Source organism: Ambystoma mexicanum, chromosome 5q (genome assembly GCF_040938575.1).
Source record: "Ambystoma mexicanum isolate Mex_15411 chromosome 5q, UKY_AmexF1_1, whole genome shotgun sequence".
Taxonomy (NCBI): Eukaryota; Metazoa; Chordata; class Amphibia; order Caudata; family Ambystomatidae; genus Ambystoma; species Ambystoma mexicanum.
In genome coordinates, this window is record NC_090933.1 from 456,476,800 (window position 1) to 456,496,629 (window position 19,830).

The following is a 19,830-nucleotide window of genomic DNA, read 5'->3' on the forward strand; positions in this document are numbered from 1 at the left end:
CATATAACAAAGCAGTCATTTTCAAAATCAGTCAGTGCAGTTAGAATTCATTCATATTATTTTCTTTAAAGCTTCTTGCCATATATATAAGATTGTAAAACTCATAACTAGATGTTCTGAAGCATATATATAAGCACCGAACTGATCAGTATAAATACAATTAAAATCATGCACTCATTTTTTGTAGCCTTTTCTATATAAGTCTGTAAGGGCACTGCACTCCGTTAGTAAATGTCTAGCAGTCTCAATTTTCATTATAACATAGTCTGCATAAACGATCCGCAGATGGAATGCCCTGCCAGGCACCAGTTCTCGATAATGTTGGGAGTTGGTTCAGTCTGAGGCACTTTATAAAGCGTCTCATTTTAGTGTTTTGTAGGTTCTTTATGTGAGTTAAGAGGAATAATCTTTTTTAATTGTAATGTTCATGCTTATTTGAAGAACTCTCTATGGAGATCTGTTATATGTGGGGCAAATCTGATCTTGTGGGGCAAGAAACAATGGGCCTCATTACAGGTTTGGTGGTAGTCTAACCAGCAGGCTGCTGCCAAACTTGTGATTTTTTCCGTCACCTATGAATGGGCAATTGCCGGGGCATTCCCGCCACGCCGGACCCGGTATTTGCACATTTGCGGGCGCCAGAAGAAAATGCTCCCCATTCCCATTGAGCCCCAGAGCGCTCAATGGGAATGGGGAGGTAGGATGCACTGGCACCATTCAGAATAGTGCCGATGCATCCGACATGCTGTGCTCGCGGATGCTGCTCTGCCTGCCAGGTCAGACCTGACAGGCAGAAAGGCACCCACAATCTCAACAAAACAGAGGTACTGGTATGTTTAGGGGTTAGCCAGTGTGAAGTGTAAATGAATTAGAAATATTGCACCTGGTCTCAACCCAAATAACCTTAATGGTTATCAATTTGCATGCAAAAATACATATTAGAACACTCCTCGAGAATTAGACAGATATTTACAGAGATTGATGTAAACAAAGAAAGAAATATTTAATATCATAAAAAATTAAGTACATATAGTAAAAACCAACGTGGAAAAACATGTGTAATCAAGAAAACGAACATTCATTTTCCATTTATCAATTGGGTATGAGAGCTTTGAAACAATCTAAGAAAATCTAAGAAAATTGAAATTGGTACATCAAGGAAAGAACATAAATGAAAAGCAATTACAATATTGACAAAAAGCCAGTTATGTATCACTGGAATACTGGTTGAATCACAGAAAAACACAGAAGTACAAAGTAATGAGTACAATTAAACCTCTATGCAGTGTAATAGAACATATTAAGAAATTGAGAGTGGTATTCATTAGTAATTAGAATCAATTCCCGGAGTTAAAGATATTATGTGACGGGATAGGGTCTGCCTACGCTACAGGGGGAATAAAAAAAAAAAACATATAGAATGCAGGTGTTTAATCTAGATGGCATGTTTCCATCAATGGATCATGTCACGTGAACAGGATGGTCCTGGTGGTCCACAAATGACGCTGTGAAGGACCTTGTTTTCCCCTCTGATAGAAGAAAGCGTTTCGGCAGAACAAAATTGATGAAGAAATGTTTATATCATGTAAACAGAATCTACTCCGCCTTCATCAGGGAAATAATTAGCAGGACCCTGTGTGACATCACTGAAGTGAGGATAACCTTTATACGTGCTTGCCTCTTTCTTCCATAGATTAACTCCATTAGCCGTTTGAATGCGTGTGTGCCTGGCGTTTCCTGCAGGCTTGTCGGTCGCACCCTTGGAGGAATGTGGGTGTTGTCTGAGAAAGGCACCCACAAGCACAACTCGTAGCTTGCCGGTCCGGGAACTACGGTATCAGCAGGTTTACCAGTACCGTAGTGCCTGGACTGGCAAACTTGTAATGAGGCCCAATGCATTTTTAATTACTTATTTTACCCCATTGTTGAAATAGTGAAATTATACTTTAGTAACAGCATTTTCTGTTACCTGATTCATATCTCCTGAGTTGTTTTGATCTTCAATTTAATTACATGGTGAACAGATGCAGAAATGGAATTACACAATATACACAATACACATGTTAAACATTACTTGCACAATCAAGCTCTTTGTGTGGTCGAAGCTAATGCATTTCTGAAGAAGAGATACTTATCAGACGGAGGCAAACCTAGTGAGAATTAGCCACTTCTTAACCTACAACATAATCTCAACAGAAAATTACATCCTGCCCGATCTCAGCAGCAACAGAAGTAGCGTACCCCTTAACTAACCTAAGCTTGATCCATATACAGTTGAGAATTTCAAGATGCCATTAATGAAGAAGGCATGTGAGACTGTCCACCAAATCACACAATACCTGAAGTGTGAACACATTATTATTTTAGTTCATTTTGTATACTTCAAGGTCAGAAATTTTAGGAGGAAACATATTACACTAGAAATCTTTTTCGAAACAGCATAACAATGTATTGTGGACAATCCATAATAACTTGTAACTTACCTTTACATTACAAACATGACCCAAGCCATATCTAGTTCATTTCTATCTATTCTGAAGAAGTAACACAAATGTAAAACTTATTTTTTGGTTTATCATAACAAAAAGGGGTCCTGAGCAAAGCATTGATAAGATCGTATTTAATTAATCGGAGATATACAGAGCAACAAATACACCCATGTCCCTTCTTTTTCATTTATGTGATGTTAAAATTCCTAAATGCACAACTGAAGAGAGAACCTTGTGTTTTTTTGCAATATTCATGACTGGTTTACCTGATGTTTTTATTGATGTTTCCTCATATAAAACCTTAGGATTGCACATCTGAAATGTGCCCCTGATAGACTGTCAGGCTCACGTGGATAGGGCGAATCAAAGGCATCTTAATCCCTCTGTAAGCCCCTCACACAATTGGAATGTTGCGCCTCACTGGTCAGATGCGGCTCCTTACAATTATAGAAGGATACAACCCTAACAGGAACTCCTGCATACAATTCAACAGCCCTATGTTGTGTCGTGTGGGAGAGTATAGATGTTACCCTCGTGATTTAGAAAAGATTTGAAGACCCTGCACTTCAAGGAACACTTCACTGACAAATGAGTATAATGTATAATGAACCAAAAAGATCTATCCCTCCACGCTATGTTCTACATACCTGAAGAGTACAGAATTCTGTTACTTTCTAGCTAGGTTGACACTAAATAAATCAGTACAGCTGATTTGTAGGGCAACCAATTGTCTTACGCTCTGAGGTGTCGGAGTGGCAGAAAATGACTAGAGTTGACTGCTACATATTGTGGTGCTGAAGAAGAAATGTCCTAACCTCTTAAGGAAAATAGCGTAAGGTTAGTGTGAAAACCAATCATACTGCGCTGAGCCCAATGTCCTTTTTAGCTGTCCTTATTTAGTTCCGTTTGGACGTTAATTGCGAGCCGCATTCAGCGTCTCTCAGTGATTTCACTGAGAGTCTCTGAACACGGCCGGATGCACCACACAAGGCAACCTGATTTTTCTATTAAAAGATACTAAGAACTTGCTACAATCATTTGAAAACTGAACCGTTAGGTCCTTTTTGAATGAAGAAGCGCATCATTACATGGATGGGGCTCCAGAATAGCTCTCACACCAATAACCAAACTGACTCAGGAAGTTGACAAACAAAAGCTTTTTTATTGTCATTTGTCTAAAACAGGGAGTATAATGGACATCAACGGACGTCTCACAGCATAATCTCGAATCATCACATGAAAAAACATCCTAATATAGCAAAAACTTGTCATTCGTGATGTCATGATACGTGGCAAACTAAGAAAACCTACTTGGGATTGTGATAGGTCTACAGGGAACATCTAGGTATACTTTCTGTATGGGATCGGATTGTGATTGGGTATCTACTGTCAGGTGGACAACTTGTGCCCACCCATTGTGCAAGTCATCCACAATATTTGTCAGATACCCGACACACCATTAGTTCGCAAATGATACAGCTCTTTAATACATGGCCCTCTATAATTAGTTGGCACACTTCTACCCTTTTGGAAAATTCAAATCGCTAGAAGCATGTAAACTGGTACCCAGGTACTTGTTGGTGGAGTTGACCATGCCTCCCCAACCAATTAGCCCATCATCCATCATCACTCATGCCATCCGCCATTCAAATTGTCTTTGAACTTGGCCTTGAAAAGTATCACTGCTCATGAGAATAGAAGGGAGTGCGAGCACGTAGTTATCTTCAAGTATTGATGCAGCTTGCCCATTTTCTATTTCCATCCATCCCACGTGACGGAAGACCGCGTTTGAGCTCCTTTCTTTGCATTTAATGATATTAAATTAATAAAACTTGGCACTCATAGTGTTTCCGTCGCACCTTAACAGGAGCTTGCCTTGTTTCTCACATTCTTTATATCTCCTCGAATAGATAACCAGTTCTTGTCTGCCCTGTTAAGTGACTTCAATTCAGCAATCCCACTAAGTCAGTGCCTCATCTGGGACGCCCAAGGGAAGCCCTTATTTATCTATTTTTATGACAAGTTATACTCTGGATGATAAACCCTTATATAACGCCCCTCTCTTTGAATCCCCCTGACCGCACTGAGCCAAGAAGTAGGTTTGTTTTGCAATTTAAAAGATTTATTGGAAAAAATTAAACAATATATACATATCACACTTTTATAATAAATTAATATTTGATATCACACTTAAGAATATGACAGTGATCAACAATGGATAATATTACAATTGTACGCTTATTTAATTACTTAGGAGTTGGTATAGGAAGGAAAAGGTAACTGAGAATGCTTTTATGGTTTCAAGGAACAACAATGATGGAAAGAATGCAGTACAGAAATAAACTGATATGGTTTCAACAAGAGAGAATCTAATCACTTTTCCACTTGTGGCAATTCACTCCCCCCTATGCAGTATAAAGAGATGGAAGGAGAGCACACAATTTTCAGGAATACCATCAAATGCAATACCAATTCAGTTCCCCCCTAGCAAGCTTAGAGCACAGGGATGATTTTAAAACACAGGCAAAAATTACACTTTTACAGGTTTAAATTCGGAGAAGGGACACACGATTCTATGATGCAGTTCTGGACAGGTTAAAATGGTTTGAATCAGATTATTTTAGACTAAGAGATTGGTTCTGGCACAGTTCTAGCTGAGTACTCACACTATAAATTTGAAATAGGCCGTCAAGATCTGGTCAGGTTGGCTGCGGTTCTCTCGCCATGAACGGTCTTTAGTACCGGTTCTGCTCACAGCGATCTGGTCTGGGTCTGCTAGCGGCACTGCGGTCTGGTCTGGGTCTCTGGTTCTGCTGGTCTGGATCAAGTGGATTCTGGATACAGCACTGCTTTCTGGGTATTGGCACAGGGTTCTAGGCCAGAATCAAACAGCTTGCCCGGCTGTTGAATAGTTTGGTTAGGTTTGCTGGATGCTGAGGCCCGCTGAGAAGAGTTCAGCTGTTTGGGTTAGGCCTCTCTGCTTTAAGTTCTGGCTTGGTTCTGGATCTATCTGGAGTTGAGTTCTGGATCTTGAAGTCGTCCGGCAAAATGCTTCGCAAGAAAATGGAAAGTGAGTGTGTTGCCTGTCCAAAGCAGTCTCTTTTTATGTGTTTTGAAAATGGGTGTGTGCGTGGGCATAACTAAGCCTGCCCCTCACAACTTATCATTGGCCAAGCTCTCCTCTCTCCCTTGATTGGGGGAGGGAATGGAGCGTAATCAGGCATCAATTTTATGGCATACAGAAAGAACACTCCCCTTGTCAATTTGCACACAAATCTATTTTTGATCCAAATACATATTTATCTATGTACCATTTTTCTAATATTATATGTCCAGTTAACATATTTTCTGTAGCACCAAACCATCTGATCCCTGTCTTTGTAAGATGTTGTGTCCACTTATGACAGAATTCTGCCCTTTTCATCAAGAACACAACCTCTAAACTTTTCCAGAATTTACACAAACAGCACAAGGAATATGGGCATCAGATTATAAAGTGTCAGATTTTTAACATACAGACATTTGGAGTAATACCTTATTTTCCGCTACTACCCCCCAGAACATACCACAGAATCCTAACACCTCTTAAAATGTGCACAGAAACATCACCAGAATAATGATATTAATTATAAAATTTTGACAAGTCCGTACTATGAATTATCCATCTTTTTAAAATTATGCTCTGGCCCAGAGGGGTGTGGTTTCCCAAAGCACATGGTAGAATTTCTGGTTTGTCCACTTCCTCCAACTCAGGTTGCTCACAGAGGCACTGCTCCAACCAGTTTCTTCCAAGAGGAAGCCATTTACGACCCCCCCTAATTTAACATTTGCCTGAGCCAAGGAAAGCTCATTGTTCTGTTTCCCTGCTCCCAGGTGCTCCTCCGCTGATTCAATCAGAGAGGTGTAATCTCCTTTTGGTGGGAACAGCAGAAGGCAGCCAGGTCTGCGAATGCAGTGGCTGGGCAAGTGTCAACTCCTGTCGGGGGTAGTTTCCGGGCAGAATTCAATCTCTTCAAGCCAGGCTTCAGCCAAATGTCACTTTTGTTCCCAGTTTTCTTCATTCAAATCAAACTTACAATTTGTACACATGCAGCTAGAACGCTGATTCTAAGTTCAAAACTATGACCTTTAAACAGTTGCAACCTATGTGACACTCAAAAGTAGGTCACTCATTTATTTTAAACATTTCGATTTTAGTGGTTTTAAATCCAATTTCAGTTAAGCTGCTGACATCCACAGCTCAGCCAGTTTTGTTATAAACATTTTTTTGGGCTCTTCATCTTTCCAGATTTTGTATGCACATAAGACTACATTCTGCCAAATGTCTGCTGGTGTTCAGTGAGATTTTTTAATATCTTGCAATGTTTAAAATAGGCATTTTTAGCTTGCATTTCAGAGAAACAAAGGTGATTTCAAAGTGCTTTTTGAGCCAACAGGCACTGCTGTTTTTCCTTTGTCACCACGTTTCACTCATGGCGTTTCTGGCCCATCACGCTCACACTGGTGGGTGGTTGGTCAGGCGGCCATTTTGGTGTGCGCAAAACTGCTCGATTTTCCTGGATTCTGGCGCAAATGTGGGCTTTTCGGCCATCTTGAATTTTCTAAGCCCACAGCACAAAATGTTGCAGCATAATAGTTCAAACATGGGTCAAGACACTCAACAAGCACCCCGGCCCAACTGCACTTTGATTTCAAGTCGAGGGGGAGTCGGGTGCAAAGGATGTTTTGATCCACGCGCTGGTATGTCCTCATCATCTTCTTCCAATTCCGCAGATGGCACAGTTCAGCAACTTTTCCGATTCCGCAGATGACACAGTTCAGCATTTTTCCTTCATCAGGGTCGATCGATCAGTTCTCCTTGCCGGTCCTGATGGGAGTATTGGGCGGTACCCGGGGCCCCTCGGATCTTTGCTCTCGGTCCCCGGGTCGTCCTCCTTGGTCAGTCTCCGTGGTTTTATCTCTCCTAGGATGACAAAGCACAGCGGCAATACCTATTCATAGACATTTCTCCCCCACTATTGATATAGTGGGGCGGCATATACATTTTATAAATCAATAGACATTTATATTCTTATTTTAAAAAAACAAGATATAATCAGGGGACATTTGTATTCAAGAATCATAATATTTTAGAGACTATATGTGGGATATTTTAGGGTTGGAACTGAATTACTCTGGAGCGGCCCCATCTGGTATTGCAGAGGACTCCTCCAGTTGCTGCAGAGTGTGCCTGGGATGGCAACACTTTAACTTATTTATATGGACCCACTTGTCTTCCCCTTCCGCCAAACTACCTTTGGGGATGCGGATCTTGTAAGCGACTGGGGAGATCTTGTCTACAATTTCAAAAGGTCCCTTCCATGTGGGCAGACATTTTTGCTGTTTGGCCTGGTTCCTCTGTAAATTGTATAGTTAGACCCGGTCTCCCACATTGTATTCTTTCATGTTTTTTTTCAAATCGTAATGGGTCTTCATGCTATCAGCTGATCTTTCTAGATTCCGCTGAGCATAGGCAAAAGCATGTTGAAGGTGTTTCCTTAAATTCTAAACGTATTCGTGAGTTGTGGAGGCATTTATTAATGTCTGCTCTTGGGTCCTGTAGAGCAAATGCTGGGGAAGCACCATCTTACGTCCAGTCATCAGCTCAAACGGTGACATTTTAGTTGCAGATGAAGGGGTAGATCTGATGGCCATTAAGACAAGCGGTAATCGGATATCCCAACTTGGCCCAGAATCTGCCACAAACTTTTTTAAGATGCTCACAATGGCTAGGTTGTATCTCTCCACTGCTCCAGAAGAGGCCAGTCGGTAAGCAATGTGTAGCTTCCTTTTAACCCCCAGTATCTCCCACATCTTTGTCATTACTTAACTGGTGAAATGACTACCTCTGTCTGACTCAATCCTTTGAGGTAGACCAAAATGAGAAAAGATGTGGTTAATCATCAGGGCAGCTGCTGTTTCTGCCTTGCAGTTTGGGGCCAGGAGACATTCCACCCATTTAGTAAATAAGCATGTCACTGTCAACATGTACTTATTTCCCCTGGAGCAGCGAATCACGGGGTCTATGAAGTCGACTTGCAAATCTGACCATGGCAGTGTCATCCCCCTCTTTTGGAGAGTCGCACAGTGTGTGAGGGATGTTGGCTGAAATTGTGCACACACAAGACACCCCTTCAAGTATTGGTCGAGGTCTTGCCCCATGTGTGGCCAGTATGCAACCTCTCTTAAGATCTCAAGTGTTGTATGAAACCCCCTATGACCGCATCATGGGAGTGACTTAACATCAGGCTTCAGAATGAGGTAGGGACCAGCCACTGATCATGGCCAGCTTGGGATTTCCTTACCAGCAAACCACCTTGGATTCAGAACATTTTTGGACATTTCATCAACACTCTAAAGTCCTCTTTCCCAATGTAATCGGTATCCGTCAGGGGAAAGTTCTCAAGGTCCTCAATGTGTTGGTAAAACTTACCAATTATTGGATCCCCCTTCTGAGCCGTAATCAAATCAGCATTTGGGGTCTCCTTACTCCATTGTGCAGTTGAAAGATTATTGTGAGCATTTGTCTGGGACCTAGTGATAGCAGTGACCCGGATTTCCCCCATCAGGGACTCAATCTCTATTAGATCCCCTTGGATGGCTCTGGTTTTGGCCAGCTGATCAGCTAGGTAATTTCCAGTTTTGTCTGGTCCCTCTACTTTGGAATGACCCTTGATCTTTTTCCAGTAGATGGTCATCCCATTCACGGTGACCAGATCATCAATGTTTTGAATTAACTTCCCATGTTTCAAGGGTTTGCTATTAGCACATAACATGCCTCTGGTTTTCCAATTAACCAGGTGCTCCACGAACCCATTCCGTACATCATCTAAGTCTGTGATTATGACCAGTTCGTGGAGTTGATGTTGGACAGCAGTGAGGATGGCTTGATGCACAGCCATCAACTCTGCCACCTGACTACTTCGGGGACCAATTTTGTACCCAGCGGAGGGTTCTGGGGACTCATTCACTCATGCATTCCCTACGCCGGCCACCAATTATTTCTCCCCGTTGTTGTCAACATGGTAAGAGCATCCATCCACATAGACAGTGGGCATTCCCTCACACTTGTCTTCTTCAAAGACTGTGGGCCTCATCACGACTTGGGCAGTAACGGTAACGCTATTAGCGCAGGCGGTATTAGCACTACCGCCGAACTCCCCGGCGCTAATAGCGCCGGATCACGAGTTCGGCGGTAATGTCAATTCCCATTCCCCATTGAGCCCATTCGGGAATGCCCCATTCCCCATTGGGCTCAATGGGGAAATTTTGCGCTAATATCGACGGCGGATTTCCCGCCGGCGGTAATAGCGCGAATTATCGGTGGATTTCCCCCCAGCTCAGAGCTGGGGGGAAATCCGGCGAAGTCCTGCTTTGGCGGACCCTTAAATCCGGCGGTAATAGCGCTACCGCCGGATTTAAGGGTTACCGCCGAAGTCGTGATGAGGCCCTTTGTGTGGGTAAGGTATGCCTCCATGTTGTCCTTGATTTTTAGACTTTCGTCCTCAAGACAGTTTTCTCTGGCACAATCATGCAAGTCAGCCAGACCTTGCGCGAGGGGACTCTTCTTGTTTTGGCCATATCTGACCTCCACAGGAAAGCCTTGCATTGACAGAATCCAGGAAGTAATTTGGGAATTACTCACATTTCCGGTCCGGATTCTGTCACTTTGGAGATATTGCAGAGGCTGGTGTGGAGTCTCCACTATGATGTGTTCCCCCTGGATAAACGGGCGGTAATTCTTCAATGCCCACACCGTTGCCAGGAGTGCCTTCTCATAATCGTTGAATTTTTCCTCCACAGAGGATAAAGTTTTGCTCGCATAGGAGATTACTTTATTGACCTTGTCATGCTTTGGATATAATACTGCAGTCAAGCATGTATTAGAGAACCCTGTCTCCAAGAAAAACTCCTTGTTTCTGACAGGGTAAGCTAGGCAGGGCGCTTGTGAGAGGATTCTTTTGAGCTGTCTTACTGCCTCGGATTGTTCTGGACCCCATTCCCACTTGACCCCCCCTTCTAGAGATGAATCAGGGGTCTGGTGATCTCTGCGTAGCCCTCAATGAACTTTCTGCTGTAATTAGTCAGTCCAAGGAGGCTCCTTAGTTCCTGCAGAGTGGTGGGGTCTTTCAGTTCCTGGAGTGCCCTCACTTTCTTTTCCTGGGGACAGAGACCCTGAGGAGTAATTTCATCCCCCAAGAAATTAACACGGGTTCTACACCACTGTGCTTTCTGAAAGGAAAGTTTTGCTCCGGCGGCCCTCAACTGGGTCAGAACATAACGGATCTCCGCTATATGTTCCTCCACAGTTGAACTTTTGATGAGGACATCATCTACATAAGCCAGGTTACCCCTCGCACCCAGGTCGGGCATGGCCTTGTGTAGGAAAATGTTGAACTCATTGCTGGAGTTGAGGTATCCAAAGGGAGTCCGGGTCCATGTGTACTGCTGGCCCCCAAAGGTAAAAGCCAGTTTGTATTGGTCCTCCCTACTGACAGGCACGGTCCAGTATCCATTGGTTGGGTCTATTGCAGTGAATACCTGTGACCCCTGGATCTGGGCCAGCCCTTGGTCAATGTAGGGAAGAGGCCAACGGGAAGTATGGACTCGTTTGTTGAGCTCCCTAAGCTCGGCGCAGAGTCTACACTGGCTGTTTGGCTTCAATATTCCCAGCACCGGGTTATTGAAGGTGCTGTGGACTGGATAGATTATTCCCCGGGACTCAAGGTTCGTAATTATTTCAGTAAGGGACTCCATGGATGTGAGAGGCAAGCGATATTGCTCCACAAACACTGGAGTCATGCCAGGGTCTGTGGGAATTGTTGTTGTGTGGATGTCGGTGCGACCACAGTCATATGACTCTACCGCAAAGAGATTTTGGAAATCCAAGAAAACTTGTTTCAACTTTTGCTTCTGTTCCAGAGTCACGCAGGCATCAGCTAGGTTGACTCTCTCTTCCACCATCTGCCTGAAGCCTGGAAAGACTTCTGGTTTTGCTATCTCAGCGGCCTCCTCCAGCTGGGTGGAGAAGTCCCTGGTCAGAGTGCTGATTTGGACTGGAGGCTTCAGGTGGGAAAGGCAGCCCTCATGGACCTGGAAAATCACCTCATCCCTCCTGAAGTCACAAGTCACATCTTCCTTACCATAAGGACAGGAAGTGTACACCAGGAAGTTCCCCCCATAACGGGTAAAGATCCTGTCTGGTGTTGTATTGTCATCACTGTCACTGTAAAAACAGTCCTTGGGGATTGGTCCTAACAGTTCATTTCCTAAATCAATGGAAAAATGCCGGTCATCAACCGCCATTCCAATAATGGTGCCTGCGGCTAGAGTAATACTCTTTAAGTCGCTGTTATCCACCTCTATTGGAATGGTGTCATGTTCTATGTTGACTAATGGTGTTGGGTTTACCCCCAGCCCTTGCTGTTGGAGAGAAGCGTTTAGATGAATATAAGCATCAAGGTTTTTCAATGTTTGTCCTCTTTTAACTTTCACTTCCAAGAGAATTGTCGGGTCCTTTCTGGGATGGTGACTTCCTCTCTAACCTGAATTTCAACTGCATAAGGTAGCAATTGAGCTGACCTAAATGCTTTTTCTGGATCATCAAAGCCCATGGGATTATCCACTAATCGGGACCAAGCTTTGAAGTTTATTAGGTCCAAACTAATGGCAAAGCGATTGAGAATGTCACTGCCTAAGTAAAAGGCGGCAGTTACGTCTCGCACGACCCAACAATTATGGACTATGCTCTTGTTGCCAATGGAGATTTTGAGCATACACCTGCTTGGCAGGAGATGTTTGGAATTGGGTACTTCCAGGTCCATTTCCCATTTGTCTATCAGTTTGAATGTGGGAATGGCTGGATCTTTTTGGAGTTGGAGGAACATGGCTTCGCTGATGAAGCTCTTACCATTGTTCACACACACTCGGGCGAGAACAGAGTCCTTCCCATCATTTAACTGAACATGGATGAACAACTGCTCTCCAATTTGCTGAACATCAGCCAGGTTCTGAGCTGATTTCACATCTTTCTGGACTATTGGAGTGGGAGTTTCTGATTGTGGATTAGTAAAGAATTTCAGAGAATTTCCTTCCAGTGGTACCACCCTAAACTGGAAGGAAGGTTGATTTTCAGAAATAGAGAGGACCCCCCATCACCACTCTGTTGTCCTACTGCTATTAATACACGTCTGGAATTTGGTTCTTCTGGAAGTGAAATTGATTTTTGTTCAACCATGTGGCAAGTGCCGTTTAAGCTAACATAGTCGACACTCTGTTTTAACTTTATTGGTCGGCTAGTCTGGGTCCAGAGGACCTTGTTCACGCAATCTATTAGGGGTGACAACCTTCTCAGGGGGTCATTCCCTAGTAAACAAGGGGTGCCCTCTGGAGTCACTACTATGACTGGGTGTTTCACCTTGTGTCGCCCAATTTTAATGTCCAAATCTGCAGTCCCCTCGATGGAAATTTCCTTTCCGTCAAAGTTCTGAAGTTGTCCAGGAAGAGAGGTGAGAGGAATTCGGTAATTCTCCCCCCTTCCTGCATTTAATTCATCAAAGGCCTTTTTGGACAGAAGGGTAGCTTGGGATCCCGTGTCCACGAGTGCCCACATTGTACCCTGCCCCTGTACTTGTACCGGGGAATAGTATCTTCCCTCCTTCTCCTCAAGGGGGCCCAGATAATGCACATATTTTCTGGACAACTGGTGGGCTAATTTTCTGATTTTGGACATTGAGAGAGACGAGATCTGGGCAGAGTTTGGCAGGGAGTTTTGGGAATCTGAAAGAAAAAGTTGGCAATCGGATAAGGATGCGGTTCTGGGTTCCCCTGGTTCCGGTTCTGGCCCCCCCCCCTTTTTGGGGGCAGTCACCAGGATGGGTTTGAACCAGGGGTCTTCGGTATTGTTGGTTCTGGGATAGAATGATTGGCGGCGACAGCTCAATCCCTACATCTACCCAGTCTATGGATGCGGTTTTGGGTTCCCCTGGTTCCGGTTCTGGGCCGCCCTCCCGTTTTTTGGAGGCAGTTACCAGGATGGGTTTGAACCAGGGGTTTTCGCTATTGTTGGTTCTGGGATGGAATGATGGGCGGCGACAGCTCAATCCCCACATCTACCCAGTCTGGATTGGAATCCCTTGGAACACATATTTCCTTGGGAGGAGTTCCCCCATCTCTGAAGGAGAACATCCTTTTCCCAGGATCCTCTGAGGATCCCTCTCCCTCAAATTGGAAGATCTGTACTTCCTCCACAAAATGGGTCTGTTTGGGTCCTTTGTTTCTCCTACCTCCTCTCTGCTCCTTGGGTGGCAGACTTTCAGGGGTAAGAGATTTTGTTTCCGGTTCCTGGGTTTCCAGGGGCTGTTTACAAGTGTGGAAGGAAGCTTCCTCCAAGACTTTACACCCCTCTTCCTCTTGTGCCTCCTCCCTGGGAACCAGTGGGTTATCGGGGTGCTGCCCCCATCATTGTTCTGGAGCACCAGGCCCAGAGTTTGAGGTATTCTGTGCCGGCATGCTCGTCTGAGGGTTCTTTTGAGCCCTCAGCATGTGACCCAGATCCTGTGCCATATTTTGGACCTGGCGCTCTAACTGTGAAACCTGCTCAGGCTGATATGGGGTTCTATTTTCTCCCATGGGCTGGTCCCGGGAAGGGTATCTATCCCTTCTCTGGTAGTACCCCGGGTTGGGAAGATTTGGGTACCCCTCCACCCTTGGCCTCCCCTCTCCCGGATTAGGTGGTCTGGGCTCAGGGAATTGGGGAAAGAAGGATGGATGATTTTGGGGCTGGAAGTTGGGTGGATACCTGGGGAAAAAGTTCTGCCCAGGGTTTGGTGAATTTCTGCCCTCCTGTGGGAAGTTAGGAGGGAAGTTCCCTAGGTTGGGTACCTGGTTGGATCCCCCCCTTGGGCTGGAGGGGTCCACACATACCCCAGGATGGGTCAGTTTCCCTTGTAACGAGGACTTACATAATCAGGGGAGTGAGGGACCCCATTTGTGGGACTACCTCCTTGACTCCCTGTCTGTGACTGGCACGAGGGCCTTCTGGGCTTAGAATTCTTTGGTGCAGGCAGGTTTTTAGGTCCCCCATCTCCAAATCTAAAACAGGGGCAACCTTTATCTCTGCCACCTTGGCAGCAGCAGGTGTGCTGTTTGCTTTGGGGCTTTTCTGGGCGTTATTTTTATTTTCCACCGGTTTCTGCACCTCATAGATGCGGGTGGTTTTCTCAATGACCCAGTCTAAAGATCTTTTCTCATGAAAATCTCTCACGAGCTGGGTCATTATGTATTTGGGTAAGGCATGGAAAAAACGTATTAACAAATTCTTTACTGTCCGTGCGTACCCTTTTGTAGTCTGCGCAAAAAAGCACTCTTTAACTCCTGCACAAATTCTTGTGGGGCCTGATCCTCCCCACATTGCAAATTGTAGGCTGACTTGCGAGCCTCTTGGGGATTTCTGTGAACAGAAAAATGTTTCAAGATGGCCGCCCTGTAGGTGGACCATCTTGAATGATTTTGGTCCTCCAGCCCCGCAAAGAAACTGGAGTATTCTGGGGAGAATGTCCATTTTACATACTGAATGCAGCTACTGCTGTCTTTCAAATGGAAAGTCTCCATCATTTGCTCATAAAGCTCCAAGTGTTCCCAAAAAGAATACTTGGAGTTCTTGTGATAAGGGGTGATGACATACCTTATTGCCTTAATCTGTTTTAGGGGTCCTTAAGCAAGGCTCTTTTTGCCTTATTGGCCTTTTTGGTTTGGATAACCCTGGTTCATTCATCCTCTGACTCAGAAGCACTGCTCCCAGAGGTGCCCGTCTGATCTTCCAGGTTTTCCCAGATTCTGCGAGCCTGGGAATGGCTGGCAGAATGTGGGGACCTGGTCTCCTGTGTCCTGTGATGCCCGGAGGAGTCTTCAGATTCCTCCTTGCTGCCAGGATTTGATGAGTACCCCCCCCCCACTGACCTAACTGGGCAGAGGTTTTCAGGATGCCCTTAGTGGGCCTACTCTCCTGGGGTTCCCCACTAAATTTCACTGTACTGCCCGCCCATCCATTCCTGGGAGGTACTGGCCTATGAGCCCCATACTTTTGGCTGGATGGTAGTCTGCCATCCCCGTGGCCCTGGGCTCATGTGCGCCATGGGACATGGGGGTGGCAGAGTCCAAGGACAGGGAGAGATGAAGGCCTCTGGTACTAGGGCTCCTGAGGTTATGCTCCGGTGTTTCCCTTTCCCAGCGAACCTCATCTCTATCAGCCCCTGCTCCCTGTTGTCATGCAAGAGCCTGTGCTTTCAGTTCCTCAGTTAAGGCCTTTCTATACTCTATCAGTCTCTCCTGCATGGCTACCTGTTGCCGGAGCCTATCATTGTCCTGGCAGAGAGCCTCATTCTCTCTCTGTGCCTCCTGGTTGGTCCTGGAATACTGGGCCAGTCTTTGCTGCAGGTTACCTCCCGAGTCCCATCCCTACTGGCCTGCTCCTTTCTTGCCAGAGCATCTTCCACCCTCCTGGTGTGCTCTAACAAGTTCTGATGCTCTTTTTGGAGGTCACCCAGTCCCTGGAGGGCTAGGTGATTTTCTTCAATTTTTTCTTTTAACTGGCATACTTCCTGGCCTAAGGTGTCCCTTTCCTGACTAAGAGCCTGCATCTGTGCCGCCAGGTCGTCCCTCTGCCTTTGAAAGGCACCAGCTCTCTGGCGCTCCTGATCAAACTCTGCCTGGGTATCCAGGTCTTTCAGAATCAGTTTGTCGCTCTCTGCCTTCTCCCTATCTAGGTGGCTTTGCAGGGTGACTACCTGCTCTGCGCATGCCCTATTGAAGTCCAGTTGTTGCTCCAGCTTTTTCTGGCTCTGCAGTAGGGCATCCAAACCTTCTTGGTACTCCTTCTGCAAGGCCAGCAATCTGTTGTCCTGGTCAGATGACTTTTCCTGTTGCAGGATACCCATATCCTCTTTTATTTTAATGATATACTGCCTACTATCATTTTCTGACACCTGGCTCCTCTGCAGCCTCTGCTCGGAAGAGACCAGGTCAGATTGTACCTTCTCTAATGCCATCAGTTGCCTATTTGCCAGATCTTGGCCTTCAGCACATTTGTCCTGTATGGCTCCCATATATAAATATAAATATGCCGCTATCCTGACAATCTTGTCGTGCTCATCTTTGGCATTAGGGCCCATATATAGTTCACTCAGTGCCACATGTAATGGACCCTGATCTCTCCATTTGTGTGAGCCTGTTTCAGTGATCTGGGGTGCGATTGCCTGCAACCAGACCGCCTGGTCCTGATGAGCCCACTCACCTCTCACAAATAGCTTATGTAAGAGGTGTTCTCTAGCTATTTTGATATCTACCAAGGTCGTCATTCTGGAAATTGATTTCCTTCCTGACTTACAGACGTTTGTATTTTGTTTTGCAAAACAGACCGTTTCCTTGAGCGTTCCTTTGAGGGGTGTTTTTACAGTGTAACACGGCGTGGTGATCCAACAGGATTTATGTATCCTATCAGTTAGCACACTGTATCAAGCTGCACAAGTGATAGCTCTAATCCAGAATCCCGGACGGCCCCCAATCTGTTAAGTGACTTCAATTCAGCAATCTCACTAAGTCAGTCCCTCGTCTGGGATGCCCAAGGGAAGCCCTTATTTATATATTTTTATGACAAGTTATACTCTGGATGATAAACCCTTATATAACGCCCCTCTCTTTGAATCCCCCTGACCTCACTGAGCCAAGAAGTAGCTTTGTTTTGCAATTTAAAAGATTTATTGGAAAAATTAAACAATATATATATATATCACACTTTTATAATAAATTAATATTTGATATCACACTTAAGAATATGACAGTGATCAACAATGGATAATATTACAATTGTACGCTTATTTAATTACTTAGGAGTTGGTATAGGAAGGAAAAGGTAACTGAGAATGCTTTTATGGTTTCAAGGAAAAACAATGATGGAACGAATGCAGTACAGAAATAAACTGATATGGTTTCAACAAGAGAGAATCTAATCACTTTTCCCCTTGTGGCAATTCACTCCCCCTATGCAGTATAAAGAGATGGAAGGAGAGCACACAATTTTCAGGCATACCATCAAATGCAATACCATTTCAGTTCCCCCCTAGCAAGCTTAGAGCACAGGGATGATTTTAAAACACAGGCAAAAATATTTTAATGTGATTTGCAAGGGAGTGAAATATGCTAAAAATGATTTTAATTCCCTATAGGAGATTCAGGGTAGGTGATAGCTACTTTGAATTAGTTCAGGTCAACCTAACAATGATTAATAAGGGATTATCAGGTTGAAAATAAATTTCAGCAATGCAAGCCAAAGCAGCTATTTTGACAGAAAACGAAATTGAGCGAAATGACAATTCGCTGCAATTTTACCGAATGCGTCAAGTGCGATTACGGAAAAAATATAAGGAGTAGAAAGTCGGTTTAGGGCTTGTTGGAAATCTTAGATTCTTAGCTTTAAAATGAAAGTTAAATCTCGTTCACACGCGGTTCCAAAGATACAGACAATTTTGTGAAGGTAGTTTTTCAGAAATGAAATTATGATTCAAAATGGCAAAATGACATTTTTACAGGTTTAAATCGGTGAAGGGACACACAATTCTATGATGCAGTTCTCAACAGGTTAAAATGGTTTGAATCAGATTATTTTAGAGATTGGTTCTGGCACAGTTCTAGATGAGCACTCACACTATAAATTTGAAATAGGCTGTCAAGATCTGGTCAGGTTGGCTGCGGTTCTCTCGCCACGGACGGTCTTTAGTACTAGTTTTGCTCACAGCGATCTGGTCTGGGTCTGCTAGCGGCACTGCGGTCTGGTCTGGGTCTCTGGTTCTGCTGGTCTGTATCAAGTGAATTCTGGATACAGCACTGCTTTCTGGGTACTGGCACAGGGTTCTAGGCCAGAATCAAACAGCTTGCCCGGCTGTTGAATAGTTTGGTTAGGTTTGCTGGATGCTGAGGCCCGCTGAGAAGAGTTCAGCTGTTTGGGTTAGGCCTCTCTGCTTTAAGTTCTGGCTTGGTTCTGGATCTATCTGGAGTTGAGTTCTGGATCTTGAAGTCGTCCGGCAAAATGCTTCGCAAGAAAATGGAAAGTGAGTGTGTTGCCTGTCCAAAGCAGTCTCTTTTAATGTGTTTTGAAAATGGGTGTGTGCGTGGGCATAACAAAGCCTGGCCCTCACAACTTATCATTGGCCAAGCTCTCCTCTCTCCCTTTATTGGGGGAAGGAATGGAGCGTAGTCAGGCATCAATTTTATGGCATACAGAAAGAACACTCCCCTTGTCAATTTGCACACAAATCTATTTTTAATCCAAATACATATTTATCTATGTACCATTTTTCTAATATTATATGTCCAGTTAACATATTTTCTGTAGCACCAAACCATCCGATCCCTGTCTTTGTAAGATGTCGTGTCCACTTATGACAGAATTCTGCCCTTTTCATCAAGAACACAACCTCTAAACTTTTCCAGAATTTACACAAACATGCACAAGGAATATGGGCATCAGATGATAAAGTGTCAGATTTTTAACATACAGACATTCAGAGTAATACCTTATTTTCCGCTACTACCCCCCAGAACATACCACAGAATTCTAACACCTCTTAAAATGTGCACAGAAAAATCACCAGAATAATGATATTAATTCTATAATTTTGACAAGTCCGTACTATGAATTATCCATCTTTTTAAAATGATGCTCTGGCCCAGAGGGGTGTGGTTTCCCAAAGAACATGGTGGAATTTCTGGTTTGTCCACTTCCTCCAACTCAGGTTGCTCACAGAGGCACTGCTCCTCCCAGTTTCTTCTAAGAGGAAGCCATTTACGCCCCCCCCTAATTTAACATTTGCTTGAGCCAAGGAAAGCTTATTATTCTGTTTCCCTGCTCCCAGGTGCTCCTCCCCTGATTCAATCAGAGAGGTGTAATCTCCTTTTGGTGGGAACAGCAGAAGGCAGCAAAGCCTGCGAATGCAGTGACTGGGCAAGTTTCAACTCCTGTCGGGGGTAGTTGCCGGGCAGAATTCAATCTCTTCAAGCCAGGCTTCAGCCAAATGTCACTTTTGTTCCCAGTTTTCTTCATTCAAATAAAACTTACAATTTTTACACATGCAGCTAGAACACTGTAAGTTCAAAATGATGACCTTTAAACAGTTGCAACCTATGTGACACTCAAAAGTAGGTCACTCATTTATTTTAAACATTTCGATTTTAGTGGTTTTAAATCCAATTTCAGTTAAGCTGCTGACATCCACAACTCAGCCAGTTTTGTTATAAACATTGTTTT